This window comes from Bombina bombina, chromosome 1 (assembly GCF_027579735.1).
Source record: "Bombina bombina isolate aBomBom1 chromosome 1, aBomBom1.pri, whole genome shotgun sequence".
Taxonomy (NCBI): Eukaryota; Metazoa; Chordata; class Amphibia; order Anura; family Bombinatoridae; genus Bombina; species Bombina bombina.
The window spans coordinates 263,113,219-263,127,761 of NC_069499.1; the positions used below are offsets into that span (position 1 = coordinate 263,113,219).

At 39.4% G+C, this 14,543-nt stretch overlaps 2 long non-coding RNA genes across 2 annotated transcripts in view; one reads left to right on the forward strand and one right to left on the reverse strand.

The window, feature by feature from the left end:
- Nucleotides 1-8,717, forward strand: part of LOC128645162 (uncharacterized) — a 28,305-nt gene extending 19,588 nt beyond the window's left edge. Inside the window, exon 3 of the long non-coding RNA XR_008400081.1 lies at nucleotides 8,548-8,717. This is a non-coding gene — a long non-coding RNA (uncharacterized LOC128645162). The remainder of the gene's footprint in view (nucleotides 1-8,547) is intronic.
- Nucleotides 8,718-11,777: 3,060 nt separating this feature from the next.
- LOC128645161 (uncharacterized) overlaps nucleotides 11,778-14,543 on the reverse strand; it is a 39,507-nt gene continuing 36,741 nt past the window's right edge. Inside the window, exon 2 of the long non-coding RNA XR_008400080.1 lies at nucleotides 11,778-12,273. This is a non-coding gene — a long non-coding RNA (uncharacterized LOC128645161). The remainder of the gene's footprint in view (nucleotides 12,274-14,543) is intronic.

A 14,543-nucleotide genomic window follows, 5' to 3' on the forward strand; every position in this document is an offset into this window, starting at 1 on the left:
AATCTGTAGTGAAGAAAATTCCTCTATTGTCTTGTTTATTAGCTGCAGATTTCTCTAACAATGTCCGTCTGTCAATAGTAGCAACTTCCTGTCTTGTCTTTGCAACTACATGGTGATTATAGCCCCTATTTAGTAGGCGTTCGGTTAATTGATTGGCATGTGTCTCATACTTTAGAGGATTGCTACAGTTCCTCTTAAGCCTTGAGAACTGTCCTTTTTCCACTGACCTAAAGACCTGTTTAGGATGACTGCTCCTGGCATGGAGATGTGTGTTACCGGTTTTCTATAAACCTCAGTTTCTATTCCCACCTCAGGTATGCCAATTAAGGTCAGGTCCAGAAAGTTAATTTTAGTCTTATTGAGTTCAAAGGTGAACTCTAAGCCTATATCATTGGTATTTAGCCAGACAACAAATTCCATTGCCAGTTCTTCTGTACCTCTCCATACCAGGAGCAGATCATCTATGTAGCGTTTGTAAAAATGTATAGACTGTCAGAAGGGGTTTTCACCCCCATAGATAAGGGACAGTTCCCACCACCCCATATATAGGTTGGTGAAAGAGGGCGCATACTTCGCGCCCATGGCTGTCCCGCATCTCTGAAAGTAAAAAACCCCCTCAAAAGAAAAATAGTTGTGTGTCGCTGCCTTACAAATCTGTTCAACAGAAGCCTCATTTTTGAAAGCCCATGTGGAAGCCACTGCTCTGGTAGAATGAGCAGTAATTCTTTCAGGAGGCTGCTGGCCAGTAGTCTCATAGGCCAAACGGATGATGCTTTTCAGCCAAAAGGAAAGAGAGGTAGCAATCGCTTTCTGACCTCTCCTCTTACCAGAATAGATAACAAACAAGGAAGATGTTTGTCTGAAATCCTTAGTTGCTTGTAAATAGAACTTTAAAGCACGAACTACATCAAGATTGTGTAATAGACGTTCTTTCTTCGAAGATGTATTAGGACACAGAGAAGGAACAACTATTTCCTGGTTAATATTCTTGTTAGAAACAACTTTAGGAAGAAAACCAGGCTTGGTACACAAAGCTACCTTATCTGCGTGGAACACCAGGTAAGGTGAATCACACTGTAAGGCAGATAATTCTGAAACTCTTCGAGCAGAAGAGATAGCTATCAAAAACAAAACTTTCCAAGATAACAACTTAATGTCTATGGAATGTAAAGGTTCAAACGGAACCCCTTGAAGAACTGAAAGAACTAGATTCAAACTCCATGGCGGAGCCACAAGTTTATAGACAGACTTGATTCTGACTAAAGCCTGAGCAAACGCTTGAACGTCTGGTACCTCTGCCAGACGCTTGTGTAACAGGATAGACAAAGTAGATATTTGTCCTTTTAAGGAACTAGCTGACAATCCTTTCTCCAGTCCTTCTTGGAGAAAGGACAATATCCTGGGAATCCTAATCTTACTCCATGAGTAACCCTTGGATTCACACCAACAAAGATATTTCTGCCATATCTTATGGTAGATTTTCCTGGTGACAGGCTTTCTAGCCTGAATCAGAGTATCTATAACTGACTCAGAGAACCCACGCTTTGATAGAATTAAGCGTTCAATCTCCAAGCAATCAGACGTAGAGAAACTAAATTTGGATGCTTGAACGGACCCTGTATTAGAAGATCCTGCCTCATTGGCAGTGTCCATGGTGGGACAGATGACATGTCCACTAGGTCTGCATACCAAGTCCTGCGTGGCCACGCAGGTGCTATCAGAATCACCGAAGCCTTCTCCTGCTTGATTCTGGCAACCAGACGCGGGAGGAGAGGAAACGGTGGAAAAACATAAGCCAGATTGAAGGACCAAGGCGCTGCTAGAGCATCTATCAATACCGCCTTGGGATCCCGGGACCTGGACCCGTAGAGAGGAAGTTTGGTGTTCTGACGGGACGCCATCAGATCCAACTCTGGGGTGCCCCATAGCTGAGTCAGCTGGGCAAATACCTCCGGGTGGAGTTCCCACTCCCCCGGGTGAAAAGTCTGATGACTTAGAAAATCCGCCTCCCAGTTGTCTACTCCTGGGATGTGAATTGCTGAGAGATGGCAGGAGTGATCCTCCGCCCACCTGATTATTTTGGTTACTTCCGTCATCGCTAGGGAACTCTTTGTTTCCCCCTGATGATTGACGTAAGCTACAGTCGTGATGTTGTCCGACTGAAATCTGATGAATTGAGTTGAGGCCATGCCTAAAGAGCGTTGAATATCGCCCTCAGTTCCAGAATGTTTATGGGGAGAAGAGTTTCTTCCCGAGACCATAAGCCCTGAGCTTTCAGGGAGTCCCAGACCGCACCCCAGCCTAACAGACTGGCGTCGGTCGTTACTATGATCCACTCTGGCCTGCGGAAACATATTCCTTGAGACAGGTGATCCTGAGACAACCACCAGAGAAGAGAATCTCTGGTCTCCTGGTCCAACTGAATTTGAGGAGACAAATCTGCATAATCCCCATTCCACTGTTTGAGCATGCATAGTTGCAGTGGTCTGAGGTGTATCCGAGCAAAAGGGACTATGTCCATTGCCGCAACCATTAGTCCGATTGTCTCCATGCACTGAGCCACAGATGGCCGAGGAATGGAATAAAGAGCTCGGCAAGTAGTTAAGAGTTTTAGCTTTCTGACCTCCGTCAGAAATATTTTCATTTCTACCGAGTCTATCAGGGTTCCTAGGAATGGAACTCTTGTGAGGGGGGGAGAGAGAACTCTTTTTGATGTTCACCTTCCACCCGTGAGACCTCAGAAAGGCCAATACAATCTCCGTGTGAGACTTGGTTCTTTGGAAAGTTGACACCTGAATTAAGATGTCGTCTAGGTAAGGCGCCACTGCTATGCCCCGCGGTCTTAGAACCGCCAGGAGGGACCCTAGCACCTTTGTGAAAATTCTGGGAGCAGTGGCCAACCCGAAACGAAGAGCCACAAACTGAAAATGCTTGTCCAGAAAGGCGAACCTGAGAAACTGGTGATGATCTTTGTGGATAGGAATGTGCAGATACGCATCCTTTAGATCCACGGTAGTCATATATTGACCCTCCTGGATCATAGGTAAGATTGTCCGAATGGTCTCCATCTTGAATGATGGGACTCTGAGGAATTTGTTTAGAATTTTGAGATCCAGGATTGGTCTGAAAGTTCCTTCTTTTTTTGGGAACCACGAACAGGTTTGAGTAAAACCCCAGTCCTTGTTCTGCAATTGGAACTGGGTGGATCACTCCCATTGTATGTAGATATTCTACACAGCGTAAAAACGCCTCTTTCTTTGTCTGATCTGTAGACAGACGAGAAATGTGGAACCTTCCCCTTGGAGGAGAGTCCTTGAATTCTAGAAGGTATCCCTGAGCTACAATCTCTAATGCCCAAGGATCGTGTACATCTCTTGCCCAGGCCTGAGCGAAGAGAGAGAGTCTGCCCCCTACTAGATCTGGTCCCGGATCGGGGGCTACCCCTTCATGCTGTCTTGGTGGTAGCTGCAGGCTTTTTGGCCTGTTTACCCTTATTCCAGCCCTGGTAAGGTTTGCAGTTTGCCTTGGGCTGTGAAGCGTTACCCTCTTGCTTTGCAGCTGGAGAGGATGAAGCGGGGCCGTTCCTGAAATTGCGAAAGGAACGAAAATTAGCTTTGTTCTTTGTTTTAAAGGCTTTGTCCTGAGGGAGAGCATGGCCTTTTCCCCCGGTGATATCTGAAATAATCTCTTTCAATTCAGGCCCGAATAGGGTCTTCCCTTTGAAAGGAATGTTCAAAAGCTTGGATTTAGACGACACATCGGCCGACCAGGACTTTAGCCATAGCGCCCTGCGCACCAAAATGGCGAAACCTGAATTTTTCGCCGCTAACTTAGCTATTTGGAAAGCGGCGTCAGTGATAAAAGAATTAGCTAGCTTTAGAGCCTTAATTCTATCCATAATTTCCTCATATGAGATCTCCGTCTGGAGCGAGTCTTCCAGCGCCTCAAACCAGAAGGCAGCTGCAGTAGTTACAGGAATAATGCAGGCAATAGGTTGGAGAAGAAAACCTTGTTGAACAAAAATTTTCTTAAGTAAACCCTCTAATTTTTTATCCATAGGGTCTTTAAAAGCACAACTGTCTTCAATTGGTATCGTTGTGTGTTAGCTAGTGTAGAAACAGCCCCCTCCACCTTAGGGACCATCTGCCACGAGTCCCGCATGGGGTCAGATATGGGGAATATTTTCTTAAAAACAGGAGGGGGGACAAAAGGGACACCTGGCCTATCCCACTCCCTAGTAACGATATCCACAATCCTCTTAGGGACCGAAAACGCATCCGTGTAAACAGGGACCTCTAGGTACTTGTCCATTTTACACAATTTCTCTGGGATCACCAAAGGGTCACAGTCATCCAGAGTAGCTAATACCTCCCTAAGTAAAACACGGAGGTGTTCTAGTTTAAATTTAAAAGCCAATGTATCTGAATCTGTCTGAGGAGGAACCCTTCCTGAATCAGAGACTTCTCCCTCAGACATCAAATCCCTCGCTCCCACTTCAGAGCGTTGTGAGGGTATATCGGATACGGCTACCAAAGCGTCAAAATGCTCATAATCTGTTCTTAAAACGGAGCTATCACGCTTTGCAGGTAACACGGGCAGTTTAGATAAGAAGGCTGTAAGAGAATTATCCATGACTGCCGCTAAGTCTTGTAAAAGGGTTAGACGCACTAGAGGTACTAGGCGTCGCTTGCGCGGGCGTAACTGGTTGTGACACTTGGGGAGAGGCAGATGGGTTACCCTCGTTACCTTCAGTCTGAGAATCATCTTGGGCCACATTCTTAAGTGCAACAATATGATCTTTAAAGTGTATAGACATATCAGTACAAGTGGGACACATTCTGAGAGGGGGTTCCACCATGGCTTCTAAACACACTGAACAAGGATTTTCCTTAGTGTCAGACATGTTTAACAGACTAGTAGAGTACACAAACAGACTTGGAATCACTTTAATCAAATAAAAAACACAATTTGAAAAAAACGTTACTGTGCCTTTAAGAGATAAAAAGAGCACACAATTTTACAAAATGGTGAAAAATGCAGCAATCTTTCTGAAATGTAGCTAAAGCCTTAATAAGATTGCACCCCAAGTTTCAAAACGATTAACCCCTTAATGCCCAAACCGGAGCAGCCTAAAGCCAACACCTGGTTAAATCACTACAGGACCTTGCCACAGCCTTGCTGTGGCCCTACCTTCCCTTAGGGATCAGATTTGGGGGAATATAGCTTCTTTTAGGCCCTCAAACATCAGCAGGACCCTCCATGTGAAACAGCATGAACTTCTCTGCAATTCTAACTGTGCATCTGAGGCAATTAGGCCCCTCCCACTCTACTCCGGAGCTGTGAGGCCTAGTAAATAAAAAAAATAAAAAAAAAACAGCCATGTGGTAATAACCCCAGAAAAAAAAACCCAAAGGGCTTTCAAAGTGTCTTGCAAAACAATTTTTCCTTAGCCAAACAATTGATTGCCCTGAATAAGTGTCAACCAGTATATTAGCCCTATTATGTAAGCATTCAATTCCTTACTAAGTCTGTGAACATAGCTTACCCACCCCTCATGGGGATATTGTCAGTCCTTCTAGCATTATCTCAGTCTTGTCTAGAAATAAATGACTGAACATACCTTATTGCAAGTCACCCTGCAAACTGTTCCCCCCAACTGAAGTTTTCTGGTACTCCTCAGTCCTGTGTGGGAACAGCAGTGGATTTTAGTTACAACATGCTAAAATCATTTTCCTCTCAGCAGAAATCTTCATCACTTTTCTGCTAGAGAGTAAATAGTACAAACCGGTACCATTTAAAATAACAAACTTTTGATTGAAGATAATAAAACTACAATTCTAACACCACATTCACTTTACACTCCCGAGAGAGACCCTAATGCTTAGAGCCAGCAAAGAGAATGACTGGGGGGTGGAGCTAGAGGGGGAGCTATATGGACAACTTTGCTGTGTGCTCTCTTTGCTACTTCCTGTAGGGAATGAGAATATCCCACAAGTAAAGGATGAATCCGTGGACTGGATACACCTTGCAAGAGAAAAATCCTATCTCCACATAAATACAATATAAGGTGTAATAGGCATGATCCAATCTAACCTTAACTACAGAAATGTCTATCTAGACACCCAGAGTATATACAAATAAAAGGGATATGGCTAAAGCTATTGTCAAATGCCACAAGGGAAAATGTAATTGAGAAAAATACAAAGAGTGTGAAAATAATTGCACTTGTCAAAGATATAATGGTAACAAGGAGGAAATAAACATCAGCAAACCTACGAGGGATACACAAATTTTTCTATAACAGGCTACAAATATCAAAATTACTTAATTTGGTAAATGTAAAAACCAATAGAACTATATTTTTTTCCTTTTAACTTTTTACTATAGTGTGCCGTATCAATAAGCCACAAGGTAAGTCCCCTAAAAATGACTAAATAATCGATGTTATAAGTGAGTATATTCTCACTCCTTGTATTGGCTTAAAGGTACAGAACCAATAGTTATTTAAACATAGATATGAGTGTTCAATTAAACCAAGAAGACACACACAACATTTGTACTCCAAAAATCATCATAGGCAACTGACAAACGTGAAAGTATATGAAATAGAAAAATCTTAGATGTTAAAGGATGAGCAAAGCACGTCCATAAGAAAAACGGACAGTTCAAATTTACTTGATCGAACAAATAGGTGTAGTTCATATCGTGAGCAAAACCTGTTGAGGCGTGCTGTAATGATCTCAAAAGTTAATAGTCTATAGGAAAACAAATTCAAATTCTATTGCAATCCATATGTGATTCTTGTTCCTGATTAATGAAAGTTAAAGTGCAAGTAAATCCTCAATGGGGCAAAAGGAGGGCACCGTTGTGTATAAGTTCCGAAGGTCCCATGACAGGACAGCCGGTCTCTGGGTCTAGTGTAGCCAAACACCAAAAATGAAGCAGAGAATTAACCCAAATAAAGCGGAGACCCTTTGTAAAACACGTATGTGCCTCCTGTGAAAATTAAATCAAAATACTGCGTGCTAAATGCACTGCTTGTTAAGACCACACAGAGATCCAAATCTAAACTTCCAAAGTCCCCGCTTCTCCTCTTTATCCACAAAGGACTTACCCTCTCTTCACGGCCTTCCTTTACTCACTGGGTGGAGAGCCGTTTGGGAGACCTTTCTCCTGGGCTCTCTGCAATCCACCGTTTCACAGCTTGGAGTACGCTCCTACAAGCATGCAGCCGCAACACGCTGCACTGGCGTCCGCCCAAACACTTCAGGGCTCAGAGAAATGACGTCAAGAGACGTGGCCGGCTTGCGATGAGATTGTGTGAGTGTGTGTATGAGATTGTGCGTGCATGACATTGTGCGTGTATGAGATTGTGTGTGCATGAGATTTTCTGTGTATAAGATTGTGTGTGTGTGTGTGAGAGATTGTGTATGAATGAGATTTTCTGTGTATATGTGGTTGTGTGTGAGATTGTGAGTGCATTTGTGCATGAGATAGTGTGTTTGTGTGTATGAGATTGTTTGTTTGTGTGTATGAGATTGTGTGTGAGATTGTTTGTGGGTGTATGAGATTGTGTGCATGTGTATTTTTGCAAATTTAAGAAATACATTACAAGCATTTCAATGCACACTGTTTTAAAAGTGTATTAACATCTATTGTGTGTGTGTGTGGGGGGGGGGGGGTTCTCATCTTGAAGATTTCGCCAAAGGTGGAGACCCACTGTCTTAGACTTTGAAAACCTCTGCACTATCATGAAAGTCTCATTTTGACTAGACTGTCCCTTTAATTTTACTGCAGACTCACTACTGTTTAATTGCAGCAGACCTGCCTTAAAATAAATGCTTTTGCTGTCAGTGGCACTGGTCGTGAATAATTGTGTCGATCTGGAATGCATCTCGGTAATTGATTGTTATAGAATATCTTTTTCAATTTGATATGAATATCAGTTTACACGTGCAGCTTTGCTATAATTACTAAATACTGCAGTTAGAAGGTGCAGTGTATACATCCTGAAAGCACCAACTTTATCTATCAAGTTAGATGGATTTGACTTCATTTGCAAGCTAGTTATTTGTAGACTGCTGACTTGCATGTTTGTTATTTCCGTTTAATAACAGATTTGTACTTGTATTACATGGTGCATACTAGGAATAAACCCCTTTATTAACAAAAATTAGAAAACATTGTGATTGATCTAACAGATTACACAAATACTTTTACTAATTCAAAATATGAATCTTTAAGTTATCCTAGTAACCTCTTAATCTTACATATCTAAAATACAATTTTGCATAGTGTAATCATAGTTTACATAGTATAATTATCTGTACTCTTTGTATTACTATTATTTATAATAATTATATTTATAATATTATTTATAATAATAATTAAGCATCTGCCTATTGGTGACATTGATTATTTATAATAATAATAATATTTCTGAAAACATAGTACTGGATGTGTACAAACATAAATGAGAACACTGACTTTCATTTGAATTTTTAGTGTTATCTTACATTTAAAGTTCACTCTCTTCATCAATTCCAGCAGCCTGAATCCATGAGCAGGAGACAGAAATCACAGAAAATAAAGATGACGTTGGTCCTTTACTGTACTTACAGTCAGATACATTATGGAATTTCCCCAATGATATACAAGTGCTAATTATATTATGGTTTCTTTACCCTTTTGTTATTAAAAGATTGTGTACTATTGAATATATCTTGTGTTTGTCTTCCTTGCGCTCTGTTTATACACCAGCAAGTATTGCTTTGCATTGAACTACGGTAATATACACTGTTTGGAAATTACATTTACATTCTCTAATTTGTTCACACATTTTTTGAAGCATTATCTATGGTTTATATCTGTGGATGCTGCAGGAGTCCCAGTTATAGCATGTCGTGAGGCACTGCTGCATGTGTTTAATTTGGTCAGCATTTATCTGCACTTACCCCACCCCAAACAATTTTGCACCTGATATCCTGGAGACTAGTTTGTTCAGCTGTGCAAGAGCAGTATATGCATTTATACAAACAAAAATAGATAGTGAACACTATAACTGTTAAATTCAAAGTGACAAAAAAAGCCATAAAAAATACATAAACTATGAAAGTGAACAACAACACAGTGAACAGAAAGTGAAACAAGGTGATGTGGTCAATGTGCAATAAATCTAGCAGATGAATCTCTAAAATCTTCTTAGAAGTTAGGATCTGCTTGATAAAAGTTCAACCTCAAACAAAAAATCTGCAGTTGAGAATTTACAAAAAACCAATGGCACTACTTTTTATGTAACTTTGTAGAAAAAGCTCTTCATAACTTCAATATTTAATAATGTTATTATAAACTCTGTTAATACAGAGTAAATGAGTCAGTGGTGCTGTGTATTAGTCTAAACTTGAAGCAATTTTTTTTGGTGGATTTAGAAAATCCGCCCAAAGAAAGAATACACTTATAGCACTCAAGAGCTATCAGTATATCTATAACATCACTTGGGTGATGAAATGATTATCAGTACTTTACAACAAGTCTTTAATAGGTAATTGTCAGAGGTAGGTAGAAAGGAATGATAAAATATAACTTTTATTTTATTATATTAAAAGGGGGGAAAAAAACCCACACACAATTAAAAATACACGCAATCTAGACTCATGCGTAAAGTTACCCAGTATGTCTAATATTGTTAGATGAACTAGGAGCCGATATAAGAATCAAAATAGACACTAGTACAGGGAAAAGTAGATATCCAGTTGGATGGATTAATTAGATGTAAGATTATGGATATACGTACGAAATTTGTGAATCTATTGATCAAAATTGATCAAAATTCGATATCTACACCATTAGTAAGTTTGGTTGATATCTAGTTGTATGCGTATACTGTTAGTATTAATCCGGTACAACCTAACTGAGATCTGACCTATATTGGTTGATTGTATCTGCTACTAACCAATACAGTCTATATGTCAGTTGGTGATATTATGGTGATACGACTAATATTTACATAACAAATTTGTGTTTTGTAATGTAAGTAGCAGTTTGATGTAATATATTGTTAATTATAGTTTCACCTTTATAGTAGCATATTGTATAGGTGGATTGGTACTGAAATATATTGGACTTGTATTACAAGCTTCAATAGTATCTATATATGTTACTTATTGGTATACACCTATAAGTGAATTGCACTATCAATATTACTATTTGTGCTCCTTGTCAGCAATGTTGCAACTATGTGTTTAATAGTTGTACTATTTATGCTCTTTATCAGCAGTGTTGCAACTATGTGTTTAATAGTTGTATATTTTTTTTTGTATATTAGCCACACATAGAAAGTTGAAATATTTTGATCTGTTTTAGTATTTTCCTCACAGTCTTTTGTGGGTTATTATTTAGGTATATAAAGATCTTTCAAAAATGTTTTAGATCTTGCAATACTTTGCAAGTGATTCTATTTGTATATGAAGATCTTACAAAAATATTTAAATTCCCATATGTATTGGTAAATGTACATATGTATATGTATTTAATATGTGATACCCTGTACAGTTAAGGAGATCTTCAGCAAAAGTGAGACCAGGACCCCAACATCTAGAAATGATGGGTAGCAATCACTTTCTGTAATGTTTGTTTCTTATTCACACTGTATTTCAGTACAGGCATCTTCATAAACAGGGTTTCAAAGGGATTGAGCCTTTATGATCAGGGTTTCAAACGGGATCACTCCTTTATGACTGGGATATCAAATGAATAAGCAAGAAACAATGATTGATTCCACATTGAGCATCTGCTTATTGGTGACATTGATACATCTCTGCAAAACACCCCATATATCATATTCTGGGCTAGATTACAAATGGGGTGCAAATTATTACAAGTGGATGGCTAAATATTTTAATAAAGCATCTTAACAAGGCCGACATTATTTTTACCTTGCCCTATACTTTTAATAGATAGCAAATGGAGAGCTTATTTTTCTGTGCACCCCCATAGAAATCTATTATGTGAGGGATTTAGTGCACCTGCACTATTTCTGAGTTCCACACTTTGATTCCCAGTACAGCCAGTACCTCCTAAACAGATACATTTTTTGGACTGAAAACAGTGGGTGCATATTGTAACTTCACATACCAGAGTGTATAAAAGTGGGATTGTGTCTCATTAACCTAGGGGCATCAGCAGCCTGATACGGAGTAATAAGAGGAAGTCTATGAAAGTGCTAAATGAATCAATATGAGTTTTAATTATACATTATATATAGCACTAGAAGTAAAAAAAAAACTGAATAAATCCATATATAGAATAGCTATAATTATATATATAAAAAAGAATTATACTTATAAGTAATGCAGAGCAATATGAACTAAGGGAAGGTTATTATTGGTAATCATAGGGGATTATATAGAAATGTTACATAACATAATAGCAAAATTTAAAGGGAGATTATATAGAACAATATAAGCAGTTATAAGGAGAAAGTATTCTGGGTGAAGAATGGACGAAAAAAAGGTGGCAGTTATAAGGACAAATTAGAATGAATGGAAAGTTATTATATATAAGCATGGCACAAGTATACAGAGAAGATGAGAAGAAATATCAAATATTATAATGGATCAGTGATATGGTGTAAAATATTAATGTATTACAGTTATATGGAGCATACACAAGTAGGTATTTAAGTAGGTATATAATATGGGGCAGTAGCAGGGTACAAGGCAATACTGAGGAATAGTACATTGTAGAATTACAATAATAGTTAAAGATATATACTAGGCTTTGTAATATTTGAATATTTATTGTTTTTCTATTATGAACATTATGGACTGTATAAAGGGATATTTGAAATCTGACATCAGGTAGAATAAGGCCTCTGTGAGCTTGTAGGATATATGTTCCTTTGATTCCTCCTGAACAGCAGACTTATGTTGGTTATGTAGCTCTAGTGTGAGAAATCTCCAAAGTCTTTTGCCTATATATCAGAGCAATGGTGTAAGAATCCAAATGTTGTTATGATGGGGCATTCCATTTTTTTAGCTCCATTCAGCTCAGCACAAATTTTTTCCCACACGGGCATTTTCTGCACAGGTCCTGCCCAGGTTCACTCCCTGTAGCAGAAGGTCTGTCAGTTTGTCTAGCCCCACACAAGTTGTAAGAGGGGCCAGGAACCCATACAAAGCTCCAAAGAAGATACTGAGAGGCCAGGCCAGAAAAATCAGGACCACCAACCAAAATATGCACCACAGAATACAAGAACAATTGGCCATGCTGAACCTGCAGAAGTAAAAGAGAGAAAGGACATTAGCAATGACATTAAAAGGGTATACAAGTTATGACCATGTGGGTCACTTATGCACCATTTTACAATGTTCTTTACATTTTAATAGACCTTAAGAGTATTCAGCAAAACATTTTAAATTTTTGTTGATACATTTATTAAACTTTTAAGACAGTATGTGACGGATACCGGCTACCCGACTGGATAGCTCCTCCAAAGGGTCCTTCTTATACCTGGAACATGCTGCTAGGTAGCGGAGAAAGTGAATATAGCATAGCCCACCCAAATGACTAGGCAGACTAGTATTCAGGTGAAACACAAAGAACAACTTTATTGTGGAAACACACTGTTTTTATACACAAACTGATCAAGATAAAGAGCCTTATCAGATCCTCAGATCTCCCGCCATTCATGCCCCTTCAGACAGGCTGGCGCCCCCCATAGTGTCTATTGTCCCATAGAGTCCCAGCGGAACATTGGTGGCTATGCCGGGGGATCCCGAGAGAGTGGCGGCACTTCCAGGGTGTCGTTGGAAAGCCCTTGGTCCCCAGATGCTTCAGTCCAAAAAGCGACATGATCCATGGCTGGGGGCCGGAGCTACAGGTGATCAAACATACACCGGGAAGGCCAAAGGGAAATAGGAGTTGTAGGGGGATCCAGAACCCCCAGTTCCCAAGGGAGCTCTCCTCCGACAATCACCCCACCTCTTGCCCTCCCTAGGGATTACCCATCTCCAAAAGAATGAAACTCTGGGGTGAAGGGCCGCTGAAGCGACCAGGTGTAAATGTCAGCCGGTATGCGGGGAGGCACGGACAGCCGGTAGTTCCAGGAGCCTGGCCAGCCAGAAAGGGGTTAGGCGGTCAGAGATCAGCTCTTCCAGGAGGATGTAAAGCACACAAAATAAACAAAACCAAGTGTCTGGGAGATCATGAAACCTCTCCAAAGTCCAAATCCGGTGAGAAAAGGTGAGGGGCTAGGTAGTAGGGGGTGGAGGTTTAGCCTGGTATCCGTGATACAGTATATCTGTTAATACTTCTTATATTTTATTATATACTCGTCTCTACATTGATAATAACTTGCTGTTGTTAGCTGTTAGTTATTTACTTATAACTAACGATTAAGCAAGGCATATAGATAAAATATTGATATATATACTGCTTGTTTGTTTTTGGATTGGATTTTTTTTTCTATTTTAATTCAGGCCTGCTGACTCTTTATTTTGTGAATGGAACTTTTATAGCTTGTGTTTGCTACATATCTGGTCCATATCCTGATATATCTTAATTTTAACCATACATAACCATACCATATATCAGAATTTTTCATGCTCAGATTGTTTCTTACTGCTAAAAGCCATACTGACTAGGTCTGAAATCTATATTTTACCCTATCTTATATGCCCTATCTCTATGTAGCTTAACAATTGGTTTCCCTTAAAGGGACACTGAACCCACATTTTTTCTTTCATGATTCAGATAGAGCATGCAATTTTAAGCAACTTTCTAATTTACTCCTATTATAACATTTTCTTCATTCTCTTGGTATATTTATTTGAAAAGCAAGAATGTAAGTTTAGATGCCTGCCCATTTTTGGGGAACAACCTGGGATGTTCTTGCTGATTGGTGGATAAATTCACCCACCAATAAACAAGTGCTGTCCAGGTTACTGAACCAAAAAAATCTGGCTCCTTAGCCTAGATGCCTTCTTTTTCAAATAAAGATAGTAAGAGAACAAAGAAAAATTAATAATAGGAGTAAATTAGAAAGTTGCTTAAAATTGCATGCTCTATCTGAATCACAAAAGAAAAAATTTGGGTTCAGTGTCCCTTTAACAAACTAAAAGCAACTTGAATAAACTATACATAACCATGGCTTTAAGGCATATAGGGGATAAACAAATAGGTAAAGTCACATATGGGAGCTGAAAACCTTGCAGTTGCCAATCAGAACACGGCTAGTGAGACAAGCAAGTGTTGCTTTCACATTTAGTCACCCATAACAAGCAATTATTTTTAATTTTATTTTTTTGCTACCCTTTCTGTCTTTTCATTCCATATTCCGTTTTCATACTTTCTTTACTTTCTGTTGCATAATTTTATCTTCCTATTAACAGCATATAAGCAACCAACGATGTGTTGGAAAACCAGATACTATAAAGAGGTCGGGGATCGTCTTTTAAATTAGAATATAAATAAGTGTTTAGAAATTGCTGCTGTGTCATATTGTCCCATTTGCATGTCAGCTTTCTTACTGGGTCAGTTTGTAG